The sequence below is a fragment of the Lolium rigidum genome, chromosome 7 (assembly GCF_022539505.1).
Source record: "Lolium rigidum isolate FL_2022 chromosome 7, APGP_CSIRO_Lrig_0.1, whole genome shotgun sequence".
NCBI classification, from domain to species: Eukaryota; Viridiplantae; Streptophyta; class Magnoliopsida; order Poales; family Poaceae; genus Lolium; species Lolium rigidum.
The window spans coordinates 195,433,498-195,447,852 of NC_061514.1; positions in this window are offsets into that span (position 1 = coordinate 195,433,498).

The following is a 14,355-nucleotide window of genomic DNA, read 5'->3' on the forward strand; positions in this document are numbered from 1 at the left end:
CAAGGCGAGGACGGCGTGAGCTTGCAGCATCATGGCGATGCGCGGAGCGTGGCCGGCGCAGGGAAAAGGAGATGGGATGGCTCGGGATGATGCCGCTTCTGCCACGGGTCCGGCGGAGACTTTCGACGCGGGCGGCGGCGACAGGGCACGCGCATGCAATTGAGCACGTCTAGGCGCTAGCTGGTGGTGCGGTGATGAGCTGTGCAGAGGTGGAGAGGTAGGGAGAACTGAGGCGACGGGGCAAGCTCGCGCTCTGGCTCGTCCAGGGCGTCGCGAGCATGCACGGCTGGCATGCCTGGCCGTTCTGGGCGTGTATGTTCCTGGCCAATGCTGGCCTCTCCCGTGCCAAGGGCTGGCATGGTCCTGCTCAGGGATGACAGGGGATGCTGCTAGACATGTTTAAAGTGCAAAGAGAGGGCAGAGAGGAGCGATGGCATGGAGGATGGCATGGTGCACGGCATGGCCATGTTCTGATCCTCTCCTTTCTTTAATCATCAAGGGCTAGTGCATGGTTTGGTCCAGTGTGTGTAGAAGTACTGTAATCATCACAAATCCTCTCTGGTTTAGTCAAGAATCCAGTGGATAATAGAGTGTGTGATCAAAGTTGATTCTTGCGTGCCAAGTGTTCGACACAATGGCCGCATGAAGTTAATTTTTGAATTTTGCAAAAATATTTTATGGAGATGATTCAAATAATGTTTGGAACATAATGGTGGTGTTGGTTTGCAAAATGGACCATGTTTTGAAAAATCCACAATGTGTATGATCTAGTTTTTGTTTCAATGTTGCCACTTGGCATGCTTATATTAAGAAATGGAGACAGAGTCAACAATGTTGGTCAACACAAAAAGTGTTCACCTTGAGGTGCTCTTGGATGAGGTGAAAAGAGTTGGGAGGGTTTGGTTTAAGATTTGCTTAGTACAAAGGCTCAAAGTGGCTAACATATTAATAGTGGCAGATTTGACCATTATCACATGCAACTTGAATTTGACTTTTCCTTTGATTTGATTTGTGTTTTTTTGATTCAAAAGTGTTTTTTATTGGTTTATTGATGTTTCCCAACCATTGGCACAAGTTAATATGGCCTTGGTTAAAGATTTGCAAAAATAGCCATAGGCTCATATGTGGGGTTATTTTCATTTTTCTTTTCTTTTTCTTCCTCTCTCTTTGATCCAATGATCATGGTTTAGGGTTTTAGCAACATTGATAAACATTCAAGCAATCATCATGGCAAGAACACAAAGATCATGCGTGAACACTATGCACACATATTAATTCTATAAAAGTTTTTGTTGGTTCTAAAATTTGGATAATTGAATTTGTCTCTTCATTGATTTGAAATATTTGGGATGTTACAGCCCTCTCCCTTCACAAATTCTCACAGACGTCCAACTTTGCCCTGATTGGTCTAGCCCATATCACGCGGATCGTGCCCGCCGACCGTTGATCATATGATCTAACGGGCAGGATAACCCCTCTCTCTCTCTCTCTGATCGGGGCCACCACCCTCTCTCTCGCTCTCTGTCGGCGGTTAGCTTCCACCCTCTAAGTATGCTAAAGGGCGGTTACCCAATATGCTAAAGTTTGGTTTTCTGTATTATTTTTCACGCGCTAAAAATTATAAACTCTTTTAGGCATTAATTTTCACGCAAAAAATGATAACCCATCACCGATTTGTTGTAGCCAGTACTTTTCACGCAAAAAATGATAAACCATCACCGATTTGTTGTAGCCATAAATTTTCACGCAAAAAATGATAAACCATCTACTCTATGTTAACTTTCGAGGTTTTGACCTGAAAATCAAATGGGTATTATAAAGGGAAATAAAAGTTCAAAAAAACGTAAAAACGAAACAATCTACCTATCTTTGTATAGAAGATCATCTGTATGATTTTTTAGGTCATTTAGAGAAGATCAAAAAAATCTAACTTGTTACAAAAGCTAGTTTAAGTGAGACCTAACCAAGTTTAGCATACATGATGCCATACCTATAACAACAAGGAATATCTAAAAGGGAAAGTTTCACAAAATTTGAAATTTACGGTGAAAATGATGCCATACATGATGCTGTTTTTGAGGTTTTGACCTGAAAATCAATTGGGTATTATAAAGGGAAATAAAAAGTTCGAAAAATGTAAAAACGAAAAAATCTATCTGTCTATGTATAGAAGATCAGTCCGAATACTTGTCTGTGAGCATTTACAGTGAATCCTTCATCGAAACTGCTTGTCAACACCTTCTGCTCCTCGTTGGGATTGACATTCTTACTTATCGAAAATACTACGATACACCCCCTATACTTGTTTGTCATCATGGGCACATGAAATAATGCCCTGAAATCATCTTCTCAAATAAGACACTATCTAATAAGCTTTAATTCTTGAATTATTTAACTGCATGGTAATATCAAATAATACCATGATATAATAAAAATATCTAATGCAATTTGTAAATAATTCACATAATTAAAATCACACATGCACAATTAAATTAGAAAAGAAACCAAGAAAATGAAATCATATCCACTCACATATGTGCTATTTAAAAGCAAATAATATTGTAATACAACCATGTCAATAGTTCTAGAAAGGTTAAAATACAAAACTTGGATTATCACTCCTGTTAACCTTCCAGATAAGCCAGACCTTTGAAATGTTTCAAACAAATTTGAAATTTAAACAACAAATCGAATCAGAATAATAGAAAAGAAAAAGAATAGAAGTGAGAGGGAATCCAGCCAGAGCAGGCCAGCGCAGCCCAATACACAACCCAACCCACCACCAGAACTGTAACATCCCAAATTTTAAATCAATGAAGACAAGGAGTTTCCAATATTCAAAATTTAGAACCAACACAAACTTTTATTTACATATGTGCCATGCATAGTGCTCATACCTATTTCTTTGTATGATTGCCATGATGAATGTTTGCAACCTTGTAACATGTGCTACCACCTCAAACCCTATCTTGGATCCTTGGAAGATCACCAAGAAAAACAAGAAAAAGAAAAGAAAGAAAATTGGAAAATCACAAAAACCCTCACATATGATTTTGGCCATTTTTGAAAATCTTTAACCTAGGCCAATTTGGCTTGTGCCATTAGTTGGAGAAGGTTACTAAACACTTATAAACACTTTTGGAATCAAAGAAACTCAAATCAAATCAAATTTGAAATCAAATTGTGCTCACATGCACTAATGGTCAAAGCTGCCAATTTTAACCTGATGCCTACTTTGAGCCTCTGTACTAAGAGATTTTCAAACCAAAAAATTCCAACTCTTTGCACCTCATCCAAGACCACATCAAGGTGAACAATTTTGGTAAAGCACACCCCTGCAAATTCTTGCTAGATTCAAAGTTATGCTCAAGCAAAGTTGGAACTTTTTAACAGATTCAAGATCATACCCATTTTGAAATTTCACAAACCAATTCAATTTTGCACACCACCATGTTGTCTACTGTTGGCTTCTTTTCCTGTAGACAGTGTTGGGCCTCCAAGAGCAGAGGTTTGTAGAACAGCAGCAAGTTTTCCCTTAAGTGGATCACCCAAGGTTTATCGAACTCCGGGAGGAAGAGGTCAAAGATATCCCTCTCAAGCAACCCTGCAATCACGATACAAGAAGTCTCTTGTGTCCCCAACACACCTAATACACTTGTCAGATGTATAGGTGCACTAGTTCGGCGAACAGATAGTGAAATACAAGTAATATGGATGGATATGAGTGGTAATAGCAATCTGAAATAAATATGGCAGCGAGTAAACATGCGAGTGGAACGATAGATAAACGGAGATTCGATGCGTGGAAACAAGGCCTAGGGATCATACTTTCACTAGTGGACACTCTCAACAATGATCACATAATAAAACCACTCTACACTCTCTTGTTGGATGATGAACACCATTAATTGTGTAGGGCTACAAGAGCACCTCAATGCCGGAGTTAACAAGCTCCACAACATTCGATGTTCATGTTTAAATAACCTTAGAGTGCATGATAGACCAACGCAATTATACCGAGTACTAACATAGCATGCACACCGTCACCGACAGGACTATGAAAGGGGAATAGATCACATCAATACTATCATAGTAATAGTTAACTTCATAATCTACAAGAGATCACAATCATAACCTACACCAAGTACTTCATGATGCACACACTATCAACATTACATCATGGAGGAGGAATAGACTACTTTAATAACATCACTAGAGTAGCACATAGATGATATTCAACTAGATCACAAAGAGAGAGAGATGAACCACATAGCTACGGTAGAGCCCTCAGCCTCGGGGGAGAATTACTCCCTCCTCATCATGGAGACAGCGATGGCGGTGAAGATGGCGGTGGAGATGCCTTCCGGGGGCAATTCCCCGTCCCGGCAGGGTGCCGTAACAGAGACTTCTGTCCCCCGAATTGGAGTTTCGCGATGGCGGCGGCTCTGGAAGGTTTTCTAGAGTTTCGTCGATCTGTGTCGAAGATTTAGGTCACGAGGCATCTTATAGGCGAAGAGGCGGAGTCGGAGGGGCCACGGGGGTCCCACACACTAGGGGGGCGCGCCCCCTGGGCCGCGCCGCCACCACGTGTGGGGCCCCCAGGGCTCCCCTCTGGTCCCTCTCTGGCTCTTTGGAAGCTTCCGGGAAAAATAAGGTTCTGGGCGTTGATTTCGTCCGATTCCGAGAATATTTCCTTTGTAGGATTTCTGAAACCAAAAACAGCAGAAAACAGGAACTGGCACTTCGGCATCTCGTCAATAGGTTAGTTCCGGAAAATGCATCAAAACGATATAAAATGTGAACAAAACATGTAGGTATTGTCATAAAATAAGCATGGAACATCAGAAATTATAGATACATTGGAGACGTATCAGCATCCCAAAGCTTAGTTCCTACTCATCCCCGAGTAGGTAAACGATAAAAAGAATAATTTCTGTAGTGACATGCTATCATAATCTTGATCAATATTATTGTAAGCATATGTAATGAATGCAGCGATCCAAAGCAATGGTAAAGACAATGGTTAAACAACTGAATAATATAGCAAAGACTTTTCATAAATAGTACTTTCTAGACAAGCATCAATAAGTCTTGCATAAGAGTTAACTCATAAAGCAATAGATTCAAAGTAAAGGCATCGAAGCAACACAAAGGAAGATTAAGTTTCAGCAGTTTCTTTCAACTTGTAACATGTATATCTCACGGATAATTGTCAATATAAAGTAATATGATGAATGCAAATATGCAAGTATGTAAGAATCAATGCGAAGTTAACACAAGTGTTTGCTTCTAAGATGGAAGGAAATGGGTAAACTGACTCAACATAAAAGTAGAAGAATGGCCCTTCGCAGAGGAAGCAGGGATTGCTATATTTGTGCTAGAGCTTTTATTTTGAAAACATAAAGAGAGCATAAAAGTAAAGTTTTGAGAGGTGTTTGTTGTTGTCAACGAATGGTAGTGGGCACTCTAACCCCCTCGCCAGACAGACTTTCAAAGAGCGGCTCCCATGAATTTTTTCTTATTTTTGGGTGGCACTCCTTCCAACCTTTGCTTTCACAAACCATGGCTAACCGAATCCTCGGGTGCCTGCCAACAATCTCATACCATGAAGGAGTGCCTTTTTATTTTAGTTTTATTTAGATGACACTCCTCCCCACCTTTGCTTTCTCAAGCAATGGCTAACCGAATCCTCGGGTGCCGTCCAACAATCACATACCATGGAGGAGTGTCTATTTTTTTTGTAAAATTATGAAGGTTAATTAATTGGGGCTGGGAACCCCATTGCCAGCTCTTTTTGCAAAATTATTGGATAAGCGGATGAAGCCACTAGTCCATTGGTGATAGTTGCCCAACAAGATTGAAAGATAAAACACCACATACTTCCTCATGAGCTATAAAACATTGACACACATAAGGGATGATAAATTTTGAATTGTTTAAAGATAGCACTCAAGCAATTTACTTTGGAATGGCAGAAAATACCATGTAGTAGGTAGGTATGGTGGACACAAATGGCATAGTTATTGGCTCAAGGATTTGGATGCACGAGAAGTATTCCCTCTCAATACAAGGCTTAGGCTAGCAAGGTTATTTGAAGCAAACACAAGTATGAACCGGTACAGCAAAACTCACATAAGAACATATTGCAAGCATTATAAGACTCTACACTGTCCTCCTTGTTGCTCAAACCCTTACCAGAAAATATCTAGACTTTAGAGAGACCAATCATGCAAACCAAATTTTAGCAAGTTCTAGGTATTTCTTCACTAATAGGTGCAAAGTATATGATGCAAGAGCTTAAACATGAGCACAACAATTGCCAAGTATCAAATTATTCAAGACATTATACCAATTACCACATGTAGCATTTTCCGTTTCCAACCATATAACAATTAACGAAGCAGTTTCAACCTTCGCCATGAACATTAAAAGTAAAGCTAAAAACACATGTGTTCATATGAACGAGCGGAGCGTGTCTCTCTCCCACACAAGCATGAATTTATTCAGAGAATGAAAATAACAAAAACAAAAATAAAAGCACACAGATGCTCCAAGTAAATCACATAAGATGTGACGGAATAAAAATATAGTTTCACTAGAGGTGACCTGATAAGTTGTCGATGAAGAAGGGGATGCCCAAGGCATCCCCAAGCTTAGATGCTTGAGTCTTCTTGAAATATGCAGGGATGAACCACGGGGGCATCCCCAAGCTTAGACTTTTCACTCTTCTTAATCATATATCATCATCCTCTCTTGACCCTTGAAAACTTCTCCACGCCAAACTCAAAACAAACTCATTAGAGGGTTAGTGCATAATCAAAAATTCACATGTTCAGAGTTGACACAATCATTACTAACACTTCTGGACATTGCACAAAGCTACTGAAAGTTAATGGAATAAAGAAATCCATCCAACACAGCAAAAGAGGCAATGCGGAAATAAAAGGCAGAATCTGTCAAAACAGAACAGTCCGTAAAGACGAATTTCTTAGAGGCACTGGACTTGCTCATATGAAAATGCTCAAATTGAATGAAAATTGCGTACATATCTGAGGATCACGCACGTAAATTTGCAGATTTTTCTGAGTTACCTACAGAGAACCCTGCCCAAATTCGTGACAGCAAGAAATCTGTTTCTGCGCAGTAATCCAAATCTAGTATCAACCTTACTATCAAAGACTTAACTTGGCACACCAACGCAATAAAATAAAGATAAGGAGAGGTTGCTACAGTAGTAACAACTTCCAAGACTCAAATATAAAGCAAAAGTACTGTAGCAAAATAAAAACATGGGTTATCTCCCAAGAAGTGCTTTCTTTATAGCCATTAAGATGGGCTCAGCAATTTCAATGATGCACTCCCAAGACATAGTAGTTGAAGCAAAAGAGAACATCAAAAAGCAAATTCAAAACACATTTAAGTCTAACCCACTTCCTATGCAAAGGAATCTTGTACACAAATGAATTCATGAAGAACAAAGTGACAGGCATAGGAAGATAAAACACGAGTAACTTCAAGATTCTCAACATAAAGAGGGGAAACTTAATATTATTAAGATGCATATAACCATGTTTCCCTATCTCATAATAACTTTCAGTAACATCATTGATGAAATCCACAATATACCCATCACTTAAAACATTCTTATCATGGTTCATATGCATAGAAGTATCATTAATTTTGGCATAAGAAGAGTTCTTCTCATTAATAGTAATTGGAGCAAGATTATTATCAAGAATTTGAACATGGTAAACAAGTTGCATATTAAGGGAATTGTTTTTGGCAATCCAATCATAACCATGACAAGTTTCATAAGGATAGTTATAACCTATATCATAGCATTCTTTATAATAATCATCAAAGCCGGAGGCATAGTGTCATCATAAGAACTAGAATAGTTATCTTTCACAGTAGGTTCATCTGTGACCATACCATCATTGTTACTAGAAGGATATGTATCAAACATATAATGATCAGTAGCAAAAGGATTTTCAAACACCTCATCCCCAAGCTTAGAGCTTTCTATATCATTATGGGAGGAAGCATGGATAGTACTGATACTATGGCAATTGTTAACATCATCATTTTCAGAATTAGTTTCCCAGAGATTTTCAATATCAAAAGTACTGTGCTCTTTCAAATCAGGATCACTAATGTATGTAAAGGGCATAGGAAGATCATTGTATTCAGATTCATTATCATAATAATCATTAGGAGCAACATACTTACGGTTACCTATCGTTATCTCATACACGCGGGGATATGCCGTTACCTGTTTCTCTTTATTCCCCTTCTTCTTCTTCTTCTTCTTCTTCTTCTTCTTCGTTCCCTTCTTCTTCTTCTCTTCCTTCTCCTCACTCCCTTCTTTAGGAGGAAGAGGCTCGAAGGGAGGCTTCTCCTCATAACCTGATTTATTTCCAGAAACAATAGAAGAAATTTGGGAGGATTCCTCCTTTTCATTAATAAGTTCAAAACACACAGCGGTCCTATCATATTTTGGCAAAGTGTCATCTTCTAAAATATTTTGTATATAGGTATTTGTATGTCAATTATCAATGCAATAAGAAAAACACCCATGCAGGACATCATCAATATCAAGATCGTTAATATCTAACAAAGAAATTTTTCTTGATAACTCTTCACACCACAAAAATAAAGTAAGTTCATCATGCTGATTAGGAGTAATTTCATCATCACAATACAAATTTGCAGCACTCATGGGGTTCAAATTATCATTGGAGGAGCATTGAAAATTAAAATGACCCACTCTATGGCAAAGTTCACAAATAAAAGGATAGAGGGCACAAACTTTTTTACCAAGATCATCTAGAGCCCTAGACCACTTTCTAGTTTTTTCATTAATATGATGGATACAATATTCATCTTCGATTTGATTAATTCCACAAGGTCTATGCATTCCACAAAAATTAACATGCTTATAGGAAATAACATTTTCAGAAGTTTGGGCATGTTTATTGCAATCATTAATAATAGTTTCATCCTTCATGCAAGTGTCTTTAAAAGGTTCATGATACTTATCAAAATTCTTCTTAGGCAATTCAAAATGAGAGGCAAAAGCTTTATAAAGATTTGCAGCAACTTGAGAGCCAAGACCATAAGTAGCACTCATATTTCGAAACTTACCAGTATCCATAAAAGTTTCAATGCATTCATAATCATAATTTATACCTGACTCTTTACCTTTGTCGTTCTCCCAATCTTCAGCGTTCTCCTCAATCCGGTCAAGAAGATCCCACCTAGCTTCAACCTCCTTGCTTGTGAAAGATCCCTCCAAACAGGCATCTAGATAGTCCTTGTGGTGTCCTGAAAGCCTTGCATAAAAATTATTAATAATAACATTACGGGGGAGCTTGAATGGGACATTTGAGCATTAGTGACTTCAATCTCCCCCATGCTTGGGAAATACTCTCTCCATCACGAGGATAAAAGTTATAAATGTAATTCCTATCAATATGCTTCATGAGGAGGATAAAACTTAGAATAAAAGGGAGATAAAATTTCCTCCCAACCAAGAGAATGACTATTCTTCAACAATTTATACCAATGCGCCGCTTTACCAGACAGCGAAATAGAGAATAGTTTCTTCCTCACTTCATCCATAGAGATACCTGCACACTTGAATAACCCGCATAATTCATGCAAAAATAGTAAATGATCTCCAGGATGGACAGTTCCATCCCCTTCATAGCGGTTATCCATAACACGTTCAATAATTTTCATGGGTATCTTGAAAGCAGTACTTGCAGTAGGTGGATTTAAAATATCACAAGCATCATTAGAGTTAACGCATATGGGAGATAAAGTATTATCAGAGCAAATTTTCTCCCCTAAAGATGGGAAGCTAAAAAGATCATAAAAACTAGCTTCCCCAAGCTTAGACTTCTCCATAGCATTAGCAGTGATTGCGTTCATACTAATAACATTGCTACTAGCATGCAAATAAGGTTCCATAGGTTTTTTAATTTTCGCATCACACAATTCATGTATTAACTTAGGAAATAAATTAAAAAGCTCACAGTTGCTTTCCATTATGCCTAACTAGTGATAAACAAGAAACAAAAAGATGCAATTGCAGGATCTAAAGGAAATAGCTTCGAGCACTTACAACGGCACCAGAAAATAACTTAGTTACCTGGGACCGGAGCGTGAGTGCCTTTTCCCTTTCCTCCCCGGAAACGGCGCCAGAAAATAGCTTGCTGTCTACTGTTGGCTTCTTTTCCTGTAGACAGTGTTGGGCCTCCAAGAGCAGAGGTTTGTAGAACAGCAGCAAGTTTTCCCTTAAGTGGATCACCCAAGGTTTATCGAACTCAGGGAGGAAGAGGTCAAAGATATCCCTCTCAAGCAACCCTGCAATAACGATACAAGAAGTCTCTTGTGTCCCCAACACACCTAATACACTTGTTAGATGTATAGGTGCACTAGTTCGGCGAAGAGATAGTGAAATACAAGTAATATGGATGGATATGAGTGGTAATAGCAATCTGAAATAAATATGGCAGCGAGTAAACATGCAGTGGAACAGTAGATAAACGGAGATTCGATGCATGGAAACAAGGCCTAGGGATCATACTTTCACTAGTGGACACTCTCAACAATGATCACATAATAAAACCACTCTACACTCTCTTGTTGGATGATGAACACCATTAATTGTGTAGGGCTACAAGAGCACCTCAATGCCGGAGTTAACAAGCCCCACAACATTCGATGTTCATGTTTAAATAACCTTAGAGTGCATGATAGACCAACGCAATTATACCGAGTACTAACATAGCATGCACACCGTCACCGACAGACTATGAAAGGGGGAATAGATCACATCAATACTATCATAGTAATAGTTAACTTCATAATCTACAAGAGATCACAATCATAACCTACACCAAGTACTTCATGATGCACACATCGTCAACATTACATCATGGAGGAGGAATAGACTACTTTAATAACATCACTAGAGTAGCACATAGATGATATTCAACTAGATCACAAAGAGAGAGATGAACCACATAGCTACGGTAGAGCCCTCAGCCTCGGGGGAGAATTACTCCCTCCTCATCATGGAGACAGCGATGGCGGTGAAGATGGCGGTGGAGATGCCTTCCGGGGGCAATTCCCCGTCCCGGCAGGGTGCCGGAACAGAGACTTCTGTCCCTCGAATTGGAGTTTCGCGATGGCGGCGGCTCTGGAAGGTTTTCTGGAGTTTCGTCAATCCGTGTCGAAGATTTAGGTCACGAGGCATCTTATAGGCGAAGAGGCGGAGTCGGAGGGGCCACGGGGGTCCCACACACTAGGGGGCGCCCCTGGGCCGCGCCGCCACCACGTGTGGGGCCCCCAGGGCTCCCCTCTGGTCCCTCTCTGGCTCTCTGGAAGCTTCCGGGAAAAATAAGGTTCTGGGCGTTGATTTCGTCCGATTCCGAGAATATTTCCTTTGTAGGATTCTGAAACCAAAAACAGCAGAAAACGGGAACTGGCACTTCGGCATCTCGTCAATAGGTTAGTTCCGGAAAATGCATCAAAACGATATAAAGTGTGAACAAAACATGTAGGTATTGTCATAAAACAAGCATTGAACATCAGAAATTATAGATACGTTGGAGACATATCACACCACCACCATTGTGTGCCTTTGATTATAAGAATCAACTCCACCAAATTTCATTCAAAAATTTGGAAATATCTTTCTTGCGGCCATGGTGTCAAACATTTGGTGGGCAGAATTTACACAAGACACAAACCACTATTTCAAACAGTGTTTGGCCTAACCTGGTTTCCCAAATGGTCACACACAGTGCCCTAGTGTCTCCTCTAACCATGCCATGCCTTTCTGCTCCCCCTGCCTCCACCATTTTCGCAAAACTTTGCCATGCCGGCCATGACATGCACACACCATGCCATCTCTCACTCCTCTCACCTCTAGCCTCGCCAACCTTGTCCCCCGTCTTCACCTTGCTGTAATGAACAAGCCTGGACTAGCCTTGGTCGGAGAGGAACGCAGCAGCGACCGGAACACGTCGAGCCCACGACGTCCAGGGCATGCCAGGGTTGGCATGGGCGCCGCCCACGGGCGCGCCAGAGCACGCGTCGCCCCGTCGACTCGCACCTCGCCTGGACCCCCGCGTATGCCCTGAGCCTCACCACTGTACCAGGAACCTACGGACACCCTCGCTTCCCCGACCGTGGCCCGCCGTCGCCGGAGAAGAAAACGCAACCCGCCACTGCCGCGCAGAACACCTCATGCGCCCGACCGCATTAGGCACCGCCCAGCCACGCCATTGCCGCCAGGAGGACCGCCAGGAACCGCTGAATAGCGCCACACCCTCGCCTAGCTAGCTAGCGCCCGGTAGCCATGTCGTCGTGGTCGACTTCGCCGCAGCACCCTGCCTCCCTCCGCCGCTATAAAAGGGCAACCTCCCTGCTCGATTTCTCCACACCACCTTGCTTCCCTCTTCTCACTCAACCTCCTCGACCACCTCCCCTCTTCGATTGTCCACAGTAGCCACTCAATTTGATCACCGGAGCCGTGACGCCGCCGCGGAAGGAGGAGACGCCAGAAGCCACCCCCGGACCTGTCGTTTGTTCCTGGAGTCTCGCCGTCGGACACAACGCCACTGCAGCACCTCTCCGACGATCGCCGCGCCGCCGGTGAGCCGCCGACCCCCTGCTCTCACCGTCAATGACGACGAGCGTGATCCGTTGGATCACGATCTGATCGTGTGTCCCAGAGCCACCCGTACCGATTCGCGTTTTAAGTGAGGCTGACAGGTGGAGCCCACCATGTCAGGCAGCCCACGTGTGCGAGACGCGTGGTGGGCTGGCTTCCTCGTTTTTAAACCCTTTCGGCCCAATTAGGTTTCCCGTGCTGGCCCAGTATTTCAAAATTGGATTTTCTAGATTAATTCAAAAACCTTGCAGATGCTTTTTCAAAATTTATTAGAATCAAATTGGTAAACCAAATTTGACGAATTTCATATATTTGGAAAGCTTGTGAAAAGATCTACCCAACCACACCGGTCTCAACCCTAGATTCTTTGTAGAATTAATGTGACAAAATTAACAAGGAAAGGCCTTTTCAAACTTCAAACTTTATTTAAAAATCAACCAAAAATGCTTTTGAGTTGATTCCAACTCTCATAAATCACATTTCACATACTCTACATGTTTATGTAGAAATATCACATGGTTACTTTGTATGATCATGGGCTAGAATAGGAAATGGCTCTATGGCTATTTCTAGTCCATTTAAATTTTCCAAAACTAATTATTGAATCTTATGAGAGGTTTTCCCTCATTTAAATCTTGTCTCAAATAACTTAACATGAGGTAGTGACCATGGTCTACATAACCTCATGTTGAATTATTTTAGGGTGTTAAATTATGTTTAAGATAGTGTTAAATTGCATGGGGTATTTTACCTCACTTAAATCATTCTCCCTAATTATAATGAGGAATTGTTGACCTTGGTCAACATGGATTCGTACATTATTTATTTGAGGAACTTAAATCTCAACAAGATTCAATGAGAGGAATTTACTTCTTCAAAGACCTTAATAGAAACCCTAATCAATATTGTAATGAGAGGAAATTATTTCTTAAAAGAAGAAACAAGTTCAACCAACATGTTACTTGTATTGTGATGCTAGAATAGCTTGTGTGAACCAATTGTGTGCTTAGTCTAGCTCTAAAACCTTGTTTGGTGATTGTTACCTCGTATCTGTTTTTAGACGCTAGTACCGAGGAGTACCGGGAGGAGGAGGTCTACTTCCAGGAAGAAGAAGACCACTTTGATCAGTACAGCAACCAAGGCAAGCTAATATTCTTGCAAGTGCAAAGCTCTAATAGAGCAAGGCATCATTACTTTTACTTTATGTTCAATGATCCCATCCCAAGTTTTTACCCTTACAAGCTTTTACTTTGTTTATCAAAGCTTACTTTTATAGTTAACTTTGGTCTAAGTATAGAGTGTTACAAGAGTATCAAAGTTAGCCTCAAAGCTTTATCAGCTAGATAGCACCCCTCACGACTAGTGCTAGTGCTAACAGATAAAATTGGCTACTCTAGATGGGAACTTGTGATTTGAAGTGACTTTGAAAACCTTGGAATGATGAGTCATTCTATTAAAATATCTTTGAAGGTGAATATGACTTGGAAGATATATTGAATTTGACAAAAACTGATGTTGGGTTTGGATGCGATACCTTTCAAATTATTTAGTACCCCCACAATAACTGATTATGGGTAGGGCTTAACTGGAAGTTTATGCATCTTAGTATGGGTTCCCTCTGAACAAGCATCATAGGGGTTATGCCGAGGCTGCCTCCGTTGAAAGTGAAA